Consider the following 15677-nt stretch of genomic DNA (forward strand, 5'->3'; position numbering starts at 1 on the left):
TTGTGACCACCAGGCCCATTACCTACTAACTATCCTAGTAGAAAATACTGTTGGTAGATATCTTTGGCTAACAGACACGTGCTGATTTCCTGCCGGGAGTACTACTGTAGATTTTCTCTTGGCTATTCGGGTGGGGTTGTACCCAATTATGAATCCATCTAATGAAATTCATTTTGGGTAAATTTCTTTTATGATACCTGAGGTATGGTCACTTGAACACTTTTGGTGTTTAGTCTTCAAAAGATGACAATTTTATATCTGAACTTAGGCTCATTTTGACAGCTTGGTACTTTTGTCAATTTTTTCAGTTAAATGTAAGAATAAAATTGACATTTGGAATATATGTATAAAAATTTAAAAAAAATTAAAACATGAGTTTTGTGGGTTGATGACCATCAGCCCTAGGTCTTTATCATTTGGGTCATTTGGGAGAAAATGAACATTTTTTTTTTTAGAGAATGAACATGAATTCATGCTTTTGGGTTATGTTAAAAATGACATAATTGAATTTTATGTTTAAAAAATTTAGTCGCTGAGATTTGAACACTCAGAAGACTACTTTCGATGGACTAATCTCGTGGGTGTTCAAATCACAATTACTATTATTTCACCTTCAACATAACCCATAAGAACTAATTCATACCCATAAAACGATGAATAATGGTCATCAACCCACAAAACTCATATTATTTTTATTTTTATTTTGTTCATATATTCTAAATGTCAATTTTACCCTTATATTTAACTGAAAACTGAAAAATTAACAGAAGTACCAAAATGTCAAACGGAGTATAAGTTTAGGTATCAAATTGTCCTATTTTAAAGACTAGATACCAAAATGTCCAATTGACCATACCTCAGGTACAATTGAAGGAATTTACCCATCCAGTTTTTCTTTCAAATTTTTCTCAATTCTTCATTTGATTTGAGCATTCTCATATTGGACCCCAAACAAGAAGAGTGTGGGCAGATGTGGATAGCGAGTCTAGAAGTGTCTCCTCTCTTCCTTACAAGTACAACTAATAGATGAGAGGAGAGACATATATTGGGATGAATTTCAGGGCTTTAAGAATTAGGTCTGCGAAGATGATCAACTCTAATAGATTCTTAGATTCCTAGTATGTCCACCTAGGGCTATAACGGTTCGGGTTTTCAAAAAAAAAATTCTAGAACCGTAACTTAACTGGATCAATGTTTTTTGGTACGGACCCTTCTTGAGCCATTTTCTTACAGTTCGGTTATGCCGACTCCTCAGTTCCTACACTTAGTATCAAAACTAGGACTATGTTAACCATATTTTCAGATTTTCAGCTCCAATTACTTACAATCTGGGCAACTCAAAGAGGCCAAAATTGACCATTTCAAGTACAACAAATGAGAAGCAAATGATGAAATGATCAAATAAGAAGCAACCAAACTGAGAGTCAAATGAATGAAATGACCAAATGATCAAAGTCATCAAACTGTCAAAGACTCAAACTCAAAGTACCAAGCTGATAAGCAAATTATGAAACTGTCAAAGACTCAAACTCTCAAAGTACCAAACTGACTAACAAAGAACTTGGGAAACAAATTATGTCATCCATCATCCATTATCCAGGTACGTGGCAAACGAAGAACTTGAAACCAGAAAAAAAGAAAAGGAAAAAACTAAAACAAGTTAAACTGTTAAACAACTGGCCACTACACTCTTCAAAGCAATTAAGCACCACAGCTACACAAGCAGACCAAACTAGCAGCTCCAAAGCAACACATGAAAGACCAAACCTGCATAAAAAGCACAAAATCACATTATCAAATGCACACTGATCAATGCAGTTATGCAGCCTGACAGTTTGAGATATATGCACTTGTGCATAATCCCTTTTTCATTTTCAAATATGCAATTCTAACAATCCACAAATGGCAAATATGAAAATTTTGCAACCTGAGTTATATAACAAATCTGAAAATTCTAACAATCCACAAACCACAAATCTACAAGACTCTGCAAGTTGTTTGATCATTTGATCAAATTGTCAAAAACTCAAGACTGCAACCAAAGTACCAAACCACAACTTGTTCCAACGTCCAAATTCCAACAACTCAAATTTGAGTTAACTGAAAACTTGAGCTCATTTTTTTTTCCCATTTGAAGCATAACGAGCCTTTGAAACTTTGGAAACCTTTGCAGTCTTTTGGCTTTGTTGAGTGGCTTTAGTCTCCTTCAAATTCAATTGATGTAGCTGCTTGCACCTGCGCTAGTCTCTCTTAAATTCAATGGTGGAGAAAATTATTTTCAAATTGAGTTGTTTTGTTGTCAACTATTTGATTTATAGAGGGCCATTTTAATGAGAACCACTAAAATGAGGACTAGTTGAGGACTTTCTAATTAACGGTTTGGGAGAACCACTTTTCAATTACATTACGGCAAATCAATTGTTAGATATTTATGCATGAATATATCACTTCTAAATTTTTTCATCCAAGTTGCTAATTGTTAAGGTATCGAACTAGATCAAATCAATGGACGAAGCATATCTGTCAAACATGAACTGTTCATATTCATTACTGATAAATCACGATTATGAATGTTTTAATGATTTTCAATTTTTAACTGAAAAATTGCATAAATTATATATACATAAATATCTAAACATCTAACGGTTGATTTACGGAAATATGATCGAAAAGTGGGTCGCACACAAAAGTCTTCAACTAGTCCTCATTTTAGTGGTCCTCATTAGAAGGACTTCTTTGATTTACATTCAATAATGATTGAGTAAAGTTCATTTGGTCAGCTACTGACCAAGTCCATTTGAAAGGAAGCTAGACTGTTTTTGGTGGGGTAGTAAGATAATGATGAAATGTCATTGTTTGGGAGGTCATGTTGTTTGAGCCCCATCAAACGGGGAGTTAAAAAAAAAAAAAATCTAGACCTGGTACTCTTTTTTAATTGTTGAACTTTTATACATTATTATCTCGACTCTTTCGTAACCTCGTAGACATCATTAAGAAAAGAATATTTCCACACTATGCTTCACATGATCGAAGACAATGAATATTCAGGATCTCCATCCCCATCACCAGAATTCTCCTGAATTTATGAGACTGAATACCCTATGGGGATTTTTACCATCCCAAAACTATGTTTGTAGAGATCGAATGAGCCTGCCTGATTTGATTGTCTCAGTTATTGTGTTGGGTTTCCAGTTTTGGGCCCAACCTTCTCAGTTGCCTTTCATGGGCGTAGTTAAGAATTTTTCCCAAAAATAAAAGTAAAAGAAGACGCGAGTGATCGGCGCTTAGCACAGAAACGAAAGAGGCTGGACTTGGGACTTGAAGGTCCGATTAGCCCTAATTAGGAATTCCGATTCACGTCCGGCGAAGTGGTTTCAGTTATAGAAAATCAGATTGCGTCACGGCCACTATTTTGGTTCAGAATTCTGGATTCAAATCAGCGTGATATTGGAATTCGGATCAAGTTCAGGCTAGGGTTTTCGTTCTTCTGTTCAATTAGGCATTTTGATAAAGTTTTATTTAGGGTTTTGTAGAAAATAGGGGAAGGATGTTGGCGGCAGATGAGGCAGGCACCATGGACGAAGAGGTTTTCAAGCTTAAAGAGAAGGTTTGCACTATTACTAATGGTATTCTCTATATATTACCAGATATTCTGCATTGCATTCTAACTGGTGCTTAATTCTCAGCTTTCTCAATGCCAACTCGAAAGGGAGCAGCTCCTGAGAGAGAAAGAGAGCTGGATGATCAAGGAGCAACTTGTGATGCGGGAAAAAGAAGAAGTAGAAGAAAAGCTCAGAATTGAAATAGAGGCAAATTTGTGCGCAAGATCTGAATTTGAAAAAAAAAGAAGAAGCCACTCCAGGAGCCCTTGGAGACCAAAAAGAAGAGTTTACGTCAGGTACGATTTCTGTCACCCATTTGGCATTTAAGTTCAAATGTAGGCTGATAAATGTATATATGACTGTCATGCTAGTTGAGTCACTCCCACCTGCAATTTCTGATGCTAAATATGCTTCACATCTAAAGTTTTAAGTTCCTGGTTTGATGCTTTTTTTGGCAGCTAAAGAAGGCATTCAATGAGTTTCATGCTAATGGTGAAATGCCTTATATGGGAGCACGATCAGCCATTGCCAATGACAAGTTAAAGAGATTGCGTGCTGAATTAGAAAAGAAAAATAAGTGCTCACAAGCAGAGAGAGATAAGCGGGACAAGCTACACTTAGAGATAATTGAGAAACGGGACAATTTATTTGCTTTTCTTAAGACTTGTGTGAAATATTCAAAGATCACTGATGATGTAAAACACTTGCTCCGAGTCCACTATGATGCGTATATTGACAAACGCAGGACTGAAAATGATGAATGTGAACTGTTAAGAAAGTATGTGCATTTTGTTCTACAACCGGGTTCTGCTCAGAAGCAAAATGAGATGTTTGCTGGGTGATTTTTTATCTCCAATTTCTGCTGCAATGTCAAAATTTTTTAACATCTTCCTGAGAAAAAAGACAGAGTCCAATGGTTCTCTTATCTATAACACAAGTTCTACACTTCTACCAACAAGGATGCTAAGGTGATATATTTTGTGTTCTGAGATCAATATTTTGTGCACAATGACACTATGTTAGTGTATCAGTATTTATTTTTAGGACATTCTCAAGTATCTGCGGTTTCTCTCTTCCTCATTTTTCATGTTTTTGGTTTTTTCACAAACTAACAAGTCAGTTTTTGAATGTGGGTTGAGTGACTTTTTGATGTGATTTTTCTTTTTACTGGTGAAGCATAAACATCATGCAAGAGGAAGAGAGGACGACGAGTCTGAACATCCTGGCGAAGCCTCAATAGGAAAGAAGCTTTGGGACTTCATCATAACATAAAAAGCTGAGGATCTGTTTGGTTTGACTCTAGATGGAAGACAAGGCAAGGAGGACATTGAGAACATTGTACTTTCTCATAACATAAAAATTTAGGATTTATAGTTTGTTTACCCTGATTGTTCATAACGTACTGCATGGTGGAGGATGATTAGTGTTGTTGGTTGGCCTAATGTTTCTTATGTATGCGGAATAAATTGAATTATATCCTTGGATAGTCTTCTGGAATTTGCCTTTGCCCTTAACGCATTGCATAAACTACTCTCTCTCTCTCTCTCTCTCTCTCTCTCTCTCTCATTTATAAACGTATTGTATCAATTTTGTATATGAATAGCACATGTTCAGGAGATTAGTTTCTTGGTAATTGTGGTTATTCAAGGACTGGATTGAAGATGATGAACTTCTTGCTCGTGTCTGGGGTTTCGAATTACTATCTTGCTTTTCAGGTAATAATTGTCTGGAAATTTTGAAGTCTCTCGTAGACATATGTTACTGATGTCTTATTCTTATTGACAAGGTTTAGTTGCATGTATAGTATTCATTTCCACTGATTTTAAATTTCCTTTGGCAACTATTTAAAGTTAAGCTATTTTTTGATACATTATGTGGGGAGTTGAAGACACAGTGCAAAGCATGTAAAAGCCTTTCTAATGCATCTGATAATTATTACAAATATAAAATCGCTGTACAAATGCAGAACCCTTTTTATAATATTCTCATTAGTATTGAAAGAATCAAGCTTGTTTACTGATAGTTCTAGGTTAAATATGTGTGTCTTTGCATGTGACCGCTGTTTCTATTTATAAGTTGGCAGGGTAAGCAGTTTTTAAATAAAGAAAAGCCCTTTATGTTAAAATTTAGATATGCAATTGATCCCGAGAAAAGAAAAGAAAAGAAAAAAAAAAAGGCATCTTCCACCTCTGGATTGAATTTAAGAGAAGTCGCACTCTGCGTTTAGTGAGTGCAGAATCATGAGAATTAGAACATAGAAAGATGCGGAAATGTGTCTGTGGTTTGAGTTACCACATCACTACATGAACAAGTAATTGAGATAACAAAAAGAAACGGGCATAGCAATTTAGTTTATTGAACAGGGGAAAACTTTATTTCTGAAGATGCCATGTTACGCTTGTATACTACTCCGTGCAGATGCTTGTATTAGTTTCCAGGTTGATAGCTCAAGCGGAATGAGATACTGTCTTGCTGTAGTATTGGATACATAGTTGAGTAAAAATATTATTCATGTTTTCTAATCACTGCAAACATTGGTTATCTCCTGGTTTCAGCTACTGCCATTTATCTTTCCTCTCTATTTTCTTATCGTCTTTTTGCTTGTCAAATATGCGGGCTATTTTCCACAAGCTTGAATCATTGGGCTTCTCTCTTACAAGCGAGTAATAGACCCTTGGCATTTCTCCTTGAGAGGGAGTGGCCTAGCAGATCAGAAGTCTTCCTCCTTTTTTCTTCATCTTCAACCTGATGATGATCTAAGCTTCTTGAATGGTGTTGCAAGTGTTAATTGTTTTTTGAAAAACAGAGAGTGAAATGAGAAGGAGGCTCTGGATTTTGGGAGGGAGACAAAAACGGGTGGTGGGATTGAAATGAGTTGTCAAAGCTAGAGGGACCTCTGTTTTTTCGGAGGATTTGGATTTTTGGGGATGCATTTAATTATTGGATGAATTTTGTATTGTTTCTGGACTCATGCAAAATGGGCAATGAGTGTTGAAATGCTTGTCTAAAATTTCACTACCCTACAGTCACACATTACAAAGCTAAAAACTCTTGGCGTGCAATTCCACGTCAATAAATTTCAGTAAATGCATAAGCATATCAATCATAAAAAACAAATATCATAAACGAAGAAAACTCTTCTTCACTTCCCCGACTCCGAAATTTAAGGAACATAAAGTAACAATGTGAAGGAGCAAAGTGACAAAGGCTTAAAAGAACTGCTGATGAATTTTTGAACAGCTAGATGCAAGGGCATCCACCCATCATATAAAGTGAAAAGAAGAGCTCTATTTAGTTATGACCCATTAATATTGCATTACAAGTGGTTTTCAGCAATGCAAAAGTTTAATCCATACATTGTCCTGATAGTTTATATCAACGTCGTATAACAGAAGAACCTCAATTGCTTGACTTCAAGCTCTCCGGAAAGCCGTAGTGCTTCAAGGCGGTACCATCATATATCCAACATATAACTTCTATTAGAGCAAAGAGCTACCACAACACCAAACTGGATCAATAGATATACATATATAAACTTCCACTCACTTCATCATAAACAAATGGATTAGCCGATTCTCTGAGAAGATGGTCTGTAACGGCCTCCTTTTTTTTCTTCTATCTTTTTTTACTGATAATTGCCTTGTCAAGAACAGTCCAATCATCATGACAAACAATGTACCAGCTCAAATCACAAATGAAAAAGCAAGAAACTCTTTAGCAGCTAACAATCCAATGGATCATGTAGTCATTTATATACCACATCCACAGCATTGGTATCAGCTTCATGTTTCGATAAAGTGTGCATAATTTAATATAGCTCCTGATGCAGCAAGTGTGTGAAGGGGCAGCCATTACTCTGGAAAGAGTTCATCAAATTGGAAATTTAAAAATATGTTTATGTAAGGAGACATCAGTGTCCCTGCAGATTGAGATAGCACTACAACAACTGAAGCTGCAGTTTAAAAAAATATTTTTATTTGAAAATCTCAATCCAGGAAGACAGTATGCGTCAGCCACTAGTCAGTTTCAGACTCACCATCACACAGGGGACGATTTTCTAAGGACAAGAATGAAAACAATCCATGCACAATCCCAAAAGTCACCTATTGCTGATCATAACAGATGCGACACTTACAGAGGTAGCAGAAGCCATATCAGGTTTTTGTCTAGTCAGCATCAGCTTTTCCTCTTCTGAGGACAATCACAAAAGTCACTTATTGATGATCATAATAGATGCGACACTTACAGAGGTGGCAGAAGCCATATCAGGATTTTGTCTGTTCAGCGTCAGCTTTTCCTCTTCTGTGAACAAAGACAGGGTCCTATTCATCCAACCAATAAAGAATATATCACAGACCACATCCACTAAACAAAACCAAAATCACAGCAATTCAAGCTGAACCCAGAAACTGTAATCCAATGAAATGAGCGGGTTACCTTACTAAGAAGAACATGCAAATGACTCCGTTAGCATTTTCAGACTTTCTACATGTCAAAGATATCATAAACACGGAATCAAGGATCAGTTTAAATTTAACTGTTAACCGAATCAATAAAAAGCATAAGCAAACATATTTTTCCTTTTACCGAGAAGAGTCAAACCCTCCGCAAAATATCTAGAATCCATCTCCTGAAGAACCTCAACCTCTACATATGAAAAAATTCACCGATTCAGACGTTAAAATTCATAGTTATGTAGTGTCTGTAGAATCGCTGTAAATCTGTATGTAATTAGGATTTTATTTAATTAGGATATCCTGTAATTATGGAAATATTGTTTCCTATTAGAGTTAGACTACTCCTTTGTACTTGTATATATACCCTCATTGTGGGATGAATAGAATCATCGAATTAACCTTGAATTGAAGTATTCTTTTCTACTTGGTATCAGAGCAGGTTCAATCCTTTGAACTTGCGTTGCATCCTTTGAATCCTGAATCCTGAATCCTGAATCCTGAATCCTGAATCCCGAATCCCGAAGAACACCACAAACCGCTGCGTACCACCACCGTTGAAATCAAACCATCCTGAATTTCAAACCACCATCACCCTACCTTTTTTTTTCAGACAAAAGAAACAAAAAAAAAAAAGAAAATTTTCTTTTCCAAAACATTCATATCCATCTTGAAACCCTTGAAAATCCAATCCTGTGAAAATCATGAATTCCTCAATAATGCAATCAGAGAAACAGGCTATGGGGCATTCGGTAACTACCGAATTTTCTGTTATGGCTCAATGCAAACAGGGTCCTCCTCCAGGCTTCTCAGGACCTTCTCCACACCGTCCTCTAGGTAAACCAAATCCATATGCAAACAAAAGGTGCATTATCTGTGGGGAATTAGGTCATAGCAAGGAGCGGTGCTATGAAGTGATTGGTTACCCTGATTGGTGGGACTTCACCAAGAAACCGCGAAAGAATCTGGGCAAGGCCGCTGTTGCTACTAAAGAGGAAGTTTACCTAGACAATGCCTCCGCTAATGTAGCACAGTCAGGTATGAAGGGTAATGTTACTTTTAATAGTACATGGATAATTGATACAGGTGCATCTGACCATATGACCAATGACCCAAGTCTTGTGAAAAACCTTAGACGTTCCCCTCAAGACGTTGTCTCTACTGCTGATGGTACTCCAACTCCGGTCACCGGAGAAGGTTCTATTGCTTTATCTGATACCTTAACCCTTGAATCTGTCTTAGTTGTTCCATCACTAGCTTATAATCTCCTGTCTGTTGGTCAAGTTATTTTAGCTCTTGCATGTATTGTGACCTTCTATCCGTCTTTCTGTGTGTTTCAGGACATTCTGACTCGACGGATTCTTGGTTATGGTGTTAGAAGGGGGAAATTATACTATCTGGATCTAACAGAGACTGGAAAGAAACAGAAGCATCTTTTGGGACAGGCTAACCAGATCAACGGGGTAGAGAATGCGAAGGAAGCTGTATGGTTATGGCATCGCCGTTTAGGTCATCTGTCCTTTCGTTATCTTAAGAAGCTGCAACCTCAGTTGTTTTCAGTTGTTAGTGATTTGGATTTCCACTGTGACATCTGCGAACTGGCCAAGAGTCACCGTATTTCATATTCACCAAGTCTTAATAAAAGTCCTGTTCCTTTTATGAAGATTCACTCCGATGTCTGGGGTCCTGCAAAAATTCCTTCTCTTTCTGGAGCTCGGTATTTTGTAACGTTTATTGATGATTGCACTCGCATGACATGGGTGTCAATATTGAAGAATAAGAGTGATGTATTTGGAATGTTTACCGAATTTCACAAAATGGTGGCAACTCAGTATCAGCAATCCATCAGAGTGTTTCAGTCTGACAATGGTGGAGAGTTTGTGAATGGCCCTATGATTGAGTTTTGCCGGTCACATGGAATTCGTCATCAAACCTCCAATTCTTATACTCCTCAACAGAATGGTTTAGCAGAACGGAAGAACAGGCAGTTGATGGAAGTTGTTCGTGCTTCCTTGTTTGGTATGAATGTACCTCAGTCCTATTGGGGAGAAGCAGTAAAATCGGCAGCATATCTTATCAACCGTACTCCTTCACGGGTGATTGAGTTTCAGAATCCTCATCAGAAGCTTCATACACTTTTGACCATCCCTTCTATGCCTAATTTGGAGCCCCGGGTGTTTGGGTGCACAGCCTATGTTCATATTCCCAAGCCTCAACGCAGCAAGCTTGATCCCCATGCTCGTAAGTGTATCTTTGTTGGTTATGCTGACTTCCAGAAGGGTTATCGATGTTATGATCCTCTTACTGGCACTATACATGTCTCTCTTGATGTTTCTTTTCGTGAATCCGAGCCTTACTACTCAGGGGGAGCTTCTCAGTCTTCCCTTCAGGGGGAGAGAGGTAGTGAAGGGAATCCTCGTTCTCATTCTATTATTGATTTTGATGTCTTTGAAGACTTGGAAAATTTGGAGGATAGATTTGAAGGTAGAAATTCGGAAACAGAAAATGCAGTTGCCGAACAGAGCATTGTAAATTCCGAAATAGACAATGCGACTGCCGAACAGAGCATTGTAAATTCCGAAATAGACAATGCGACTGCTGAACGAAGTGTTGCGAATTCCGAAACAGAAAATGTGACTGCCGAACGAAGTGTCGCGAATTCCGAAATAGAAAATGTAACTGCCGAACAGAGTGTTGTGAATTCCGAGACAGAAGAGACAACTTTTTTGGATAGTTTGAATCAAAATCAAGATATATCTAAAGCTCACACACAAGATATTTCCCCTTCTGCATCACCAACTGAAGATCCCGGTCAGAATGATCCACCTCAGGTACCCCTAAACTGTAATGAGTCTTCTGGGTTAGAAAGTGTCGAACCTAGGAAATCACAAAGGGTTACCAAGGGAATTCCTAAGAAACAATATGAACCAGATATCAAAGCCAAAGCTAAATATCCTATAGCTAATTTTATGTCTAACCATAGGATTTCTGGGTCACATGCGCTTGTTGTTGATCAATTATCTACTGTATCTATTCCTAGTAACGTGCAGGATGCATTGACGGATCCAAAATGGACAAAGGCGATGAATGAAGAATTGGAAGCTCTTCAAAAGAATGCAACATGGGAGCTAGTACCTATGCCGGTTGGAAAGAAGACTGTAGGATGTCGTTGGGTATTTACTGTGAAGCTTAATGCAGATGGAACTATTAATAGATACAAGGCGAGGTTGGTTGCCAAAGGATATACACAACGCTATGGGATTGATTATGAGGAGACTTTTGCACCTGTGGCAAAGATTAATACTGTCCGGATTCTAATCTCACTTGCAGCAAACAAAGATTGGCCCTTGCACCAGTTTGATGTGAAGAATGCGTTTCTTAATGGGAATTTGGAAGAAGAAGTGTACATGGATGTGCCCCCAGGTGTTAGGAATTACCCAAGTGACGTTGGCAAGGTATGTAAATTGAAGAAGTCTTTGTATGGCCTGAAGCAGTCTCCAAGAGCTTGGTTTGGAAGATTTTCAAAGTCCATGAAAGCCTTTGGATACAGACAGAGCAATTCTGACCATACCTTGTTCATCAAGCGCAAGAGTGGTAAGATTACAGCTCTTATTGTGTATGTTGATGACATGATTGTTACAGGGGATGATCCGAAAGAGATAAATGAATTACAAAAGTATTTGTCAAAGGAGTTTGAAATGAAGGATCTGGGACAACTGAAGTATTTTTTGGGTATTGAAGTTGCAAGGTCTAAGAAGGGGATTTCACTTTCACAGAGGAAATATGTTCTTGATTTACTTGCTGAAACGGGGATGCTGGACTGCAGACCCATCGAGACACCCATTGAGATGAATCACGGACTTGCTATCTATCCTGATCAAGTTCCAACTGATAAAGGGAGGTATCAACGTCTTGTAGGAAGGTTGATTTATCTTTCACATACTAGACCTGATATTGCTTATGCTGTTAGTGTTGTTAGTCAATTTATGCATTGTCCTAGTGAAGAGCATATGGATGCAGTCTTTCGTATTTTGAAGTACTTAAAGATGGCGCCAGGTAAAGGGTTACTGTTTCAGAAAAAAGATGAATTGGAAGTTGTTGGGTACACAGATGCAGATTGGGCTGGTGATAAAACTGACAGACGCTCTACATCTGGGTACTTCACTTTTGTTGGAGGGAACCTTGTCACTTGGCGTAGCAAAAAGCAGAAAGTTGTTGCCAGATCAAGTGCAGAAGCTGAGTTCCGAGGTATGGCACACGGAGTCTGTGAAATGTTGTGGATTCGTAATGTCTTGAAAGACCTGGGATACAAGCTTAAAAAGCCTATGGATTTGCATTGTGATAATACAGCTGCCATTGAGATTGCACATAATCCAGTTCAGCATGATAGAACAAAGCATGTGGAGGTTGACCGTCATTTTATTAAAGAAAATCTTGACAGAAAGGTTATTCGCTTTCCATTTGTAAACTCAGAGGAGCAATTAGCTGATGTTCTTACTAAAGGAGTGTCCAGGAAGGTATTTGACAGCTCAGTTGACAAGTTGGGCATGATAGATATCTATGCACCAACTTGAGGGGGAGTGTAGAATCGCTGTAAATCTGTATGTAATTAGGATTTTATTTAATTAGGATATCCTGTAATTATGGAAATATTGTTTCCTATTAGAGTTAGACTACTCCTTTGTACTTGTATATATACCCTCATTGTGGGATGAATAGAATCATCGAATTAACCTTGAATTGAAGTATTCTTTTCTACTGTGTCACTATCAACACAGATAAACGGACTGATTCAAAGGCAACCAAATTGTATGCACAGCAGAATACCGAAACAGATTGTCAATACTACTTTACTCCACTGATTCTATAATTGACAAATAATAGACTGCTCTGTCCACTTTCTTAGCGTAAAAAGCAATGGAAAAACAGCAGAAAGCAAAGAACTTTGTTATCAGATATAAGTCAATAACTCGGCTCAACAAGGATTTATCAAGTGTAAAAATAAAATCTCATAACACCACCAAAATTTTCACCTTTTTCACCAAAAAAAAAACCCAGAAACTGTCATAACCCTTAAAATGCCTAGCTTCAAGGAAATTCACAGGTATTTTCGTACGGTATCAACACATTATGTTCATAATGCAGCAGCCACAACTTAGTTGGAAAAGAAATATCCACTTTGCAAGCCTAACACTACGCCCAACCCTTTTTAGTCCAAAGTAAAGTCTCCGTGGTAGTTTAAGGGTCTTGCCAGAGTCATTTTCAATATTATGAAGAGCAATTGAGTCTAGAGTTTTTAAGAGTCATTTTTGAGTTTTATGAGAGTAATTAAGTCTAGTGTTTTAAAGAGTCTATTTAAGTCTTAGGGTGAATACTCAAGTGTCTTACTATTATGGGTCCTTGACCAAAAGCCCTAAAATGGGCTAAAGATATCTCACTTATTTCAACAAGAGATTTTTATTCTCACTTACCCAATTTGAAGGAAAATGACAATTTTACCCTTAATCAAATTAATAAACCCCTTGATCTCTCTCATCTCTCTCATCCCTTTCCGATTTCTGTCATATCTCTCTCTCTCTCTCTCTCTCTCTCTCTCTCTCTCTCTCTCTCTCTCTCTCTCTCTCTCTCTCTCTACCCTGCAAAGCTCCAATGCCAACTCTGCCTACTACTAGACACTCCGGCCGCCCACCACGGCATCGTCACCAACGACTGGCTTGCCTCGGCTCAGACCGCGGTGGCCGAAACCCCGACGAACAGGGGTCGGTTGTCGCCACTGTTAACCTCGACTATCGTCGCCGTCGACTGCATCTCTGTCTCTCTCTCTCCTCCTTCTCGCCATCATCGTTACGTGGTCTTAGTTTCAGAAATAGCATCCTCGGGTTTTCCAAAAACAGCTATGGATCTTCCTCTGCCTTCTACTTGTTCTTCGTGCTAGTTGCTTCTACCTCCCTGTGTCGGTTTACAGAGAGAGAGAACTTCAAATTACAGAGAGCATGGCCTGCAAGAGCTCTACGAGATCGAGCTCAGCGACCTATTCGTACATACGGAGCTTGATTAGTTTGACTTCCAAGACTGATATGAAAGCATGCTTTCCAAAATAAACACCGAATAGTCCAGTATTGGACGCCAGAACGGTAAATTTCACTGGATTTTGTATCGGTTTTGTTTTACCTGTGGCTAATTGTATCGAATTGGTCTCTGTTAAGTTGATTTACTGACACTACTGTGGTGTAGATTAGAAGTTGTGGTAATTGTGAACCTGTTGTTGGAATTTGACTGTCAGTAAATTTGAAAACATTGTACAGTGTGATTATGATTCAATCTCGGAGTTTTGTAATTGCAATACTTTGATTTTCGGTTCACAGTCAGTTATTATTTTTTTTTTTTGTAAAATGGGGACTATTAAAGTTCTATTGGAGGGCAATAGATGACTATTGGCCATGGGGGGCAATAGATGTTTTGAATTGATGTAATCTCTTTGTTTTATTTGTCTAAATTTAGGGAGATTAGTAGTTCCCATTCTGGCAACTGAAAGTCCTATTGGGGGGCAATAGACGTCTATTGGGGGGCAATACATAGTTGATAGTCGTCTATTAGGGGGCAATAGACCTCTAATGCCCATCTATTAGGGGGCAATAGATGTCTATTAGGGGCAAAAGACTTTCCGGTGAGATTTTCAACAAATTCCGGTGGGCGGCAGCAGATGACTGGAATCCGGCGACCGGTGACCAAAATCTGGAGAAAGTTGACCGGAATCCGGTGGCAAGTGATCGGACTCCGGAGGCCGGTGACGGGACTCCGGCGGCCTGTGATCGGGCTCCAGCGAAGTTTCCCATGGTTTCTCTCTCTTCCATTTTCTCTCTCTCTCTCTCTAAGTAACAAAGGGGGAGGGTAAAATGGTATTTAAAAAATTATAAAAAAAAAATCTTAATGGGGTATTAGGGAAGACCTCCTTAGAGTGTTTTGGGTAAGAGGGAATTACAAAAACTTAATGGGGTAAGTGGGAAAAAAATCTCTAAAAATGGGGTAAATGGACAAAAACCCTATCATTAATAAATCTTTAATTGAGTCTTGTGATGTTCTAGGAGTCCAAGGGTAATGCAATTTAAGCCTATAAATATGGCTACTATCTGTAAACCCAAATCAGATTGGAATGAGTATAACAAAAATAAGTATAACACAACTATAGAAGAAGTATGAATAATATATAAAATCTGAAAATACATTATTGATGTCAATATATCTAGCTATTAGCTAAGTTAGTTTAGTCAAATTAATTTTACCACCACTGCAATCATCCCCCATCGCAACCATTGGCTCATCGTTCTCCACTATAACATCAGCTCCAAACCCATTGTAAACCTACTCTGATTTCAACTACCGATATCCCACAAATTCTCCTACAACAGATTTAGTACACCCATGTCCTATTCCCCAGATTTCAACCCCTACAACCCCTTTCGTTTTTTCACAACAATAGCAGAATTCGCCTAAACAAAATCACAGCGAATTTCAAACTAAACGTACATCTATCATAATACCAGGTTAGCCCAAACTAAATAAATCACACATAGAATTCTTGAACTAAGGGGGGTGTATTCATTTAAGAATCTACAAGATT

At 38.1% G+C, this 15677-nt stretch overlaps 1 long non-coding RNA gene across 1 annotated transcript; it reads left to right on the top strand.

Annotated features, from left to right (window-relative positions):
- Nucleotides 1-3010: 3010 nt before the first annotated feature.
- Nucleotides 3011-5099, top strand: LOC121050970. Its single transcript, XR_005804586.1, has 4 exons — nucleotides 3011-3607; nucleotides 3687-3898; nucleotides 4061-4570; nucleotides 4779-5099. It is a non-coding gene; the product is annotated as an uncharacterized LOC121050970 (long non-coding RNA).
- Nucleotides 5100-15677: the final 10578 nt, after the last annotated feature.

Source organism: Rosa chinensis, chromosome 1 (genome assembly GCF_002994745.2).
Source record: "Rosa chinensis cultivar Old Blush chromosome 1, RchiOBHm-V2, whole genome shotgun sequence".
NCBI lineage: Eukaryota > Viridiplantae > Streptophyta > Magnoliopsida > Rosales > Rosaceae > Rosa > Rosa chinensis.